This window comes from Thunnus albacares, chromosome 20 (assembly GCF_914725855.1).
Source record: "Thunnus albacares chromosome 20, fThuAlb1.1, whole genome shotgun sequence".
Classification (NCBI taxonomy): domain Eukaryota; kingdom Metazoa; phylum Chordata; class Actinopteri; order Scombriformes; family Scombridae; genus Thunnus; species Thunnus albacares.
In genome coordinates this window covers 27833097-27834476 of record NC_058125.1, presented here as the reverse complement: position 1 = coordinate 27834476, position 1380 = coordinate 27833097, and positions in this window count along the sequence as shown.

Genomic DNA, 1380 nt, shown 5'->3' with positions numbered 1-1380 from the left:
AAACACACACACACAGGTTTGTACTTCTATACTCGTGAGGACCGTTACCTGAACTTGACTCTGACATTGACCCTGAAACCAAGTCTGAACCCTTAAACTGCATCCTGAAGAAGTAATGACTCATCAAAATGTCTCCACTTTCTTTAAAGGACTCATATTCTGCTCATCTCCAGCCTCCATATTTATATTCTGGGGCTCTACTGGAAAAAAAAATCCTTATTTATCTTCTACTGGTCCTTTATGCAGCCCCTCAGTTCAGCCTCTGTCTGAAACAGGCCGTTTTAGCTCCTGTCTCTTTAAGGCCCCGCCTCCTGATGAGCCCGCTCTGTTCTGATCGGTCAGCTTTCAGGAAGCTTCCTCCGACTCCGGAGGCTACGTAAACAAACTATAGTAGCAGGATTTCACTTCTTCTTCTCCTTCTTTACTCCAAATGTCAACTTCTCAGATCCATCCGTACATGTTGGAGCTGAACAACACATGGAAACGCCTTAGCAACCACCTTAGCAACCACCTTAGCAACCAAGGCTACGTAACTGACATCAGCTCGTCAGCGAGGTAGAAAAAAACGTGCCAAACGAAGCGTTCAGAGCAGGTTGAAGCCCTGAGTTTTGACTTGCAGGCAGCGTTTCTACACACCTTCAACCTCAAGTTTCTGAACTTTGACCTCGTTTAACCTCCGACATCAGAGGAAGAAATAAATAACAGAAAATCACTAAAAAAGAAGAGCCTTTAAAAAAAAATCTTCATAAACACCTCATGTCATCTCTTCCTTAAATCAAACTAATGATTTATGAGCCAAACGAGATTTAAACAACTTTATTTAACGAGTCGAAGCCTGCAGACAAGAGTCAGGGCTTCAAAACTCCTGCAACCTCCTCTCTATGTTTCACATATTTTATGCATGTTTTTTGTAATTTTATGTATTTTTTTTTCATTAATATTATTGATGTTGTGCAATATGTTTCTTTTTATATACTTGTCATCTTTTTGTCACTGAAGATGTATTCAGTGCTGTTTTATATAGTTTTACGCGTCTGTTCTTTGTGATCACCATCATTATCACAAAGGTCTCTGTTGAAGAAAGTAAATATGATTTTTAGTTGTATCATCATCGTTGTGGAAAACACAACAACAAGCTTCATGTGTTGTTTTCTAGACTGATATATAAGCAAACTGATTTAATTAGAAGAAACTCTGAATCTGAATGTTTGTAACCAAACTGCAAAAAAGTAGATCATCAAAGTTGGGAGCTGAGGAGGTGATGCAGATGTGTGTGTGTGTGTGTGTGTGTGTGTGTGTGTGTGTGTGTGTGTGTGTGTGTGTGTTCCAGCAGAGTCCCTCAGCTCCACTTTGTCCTGTGTGATAAACGCCGCCGTGGCT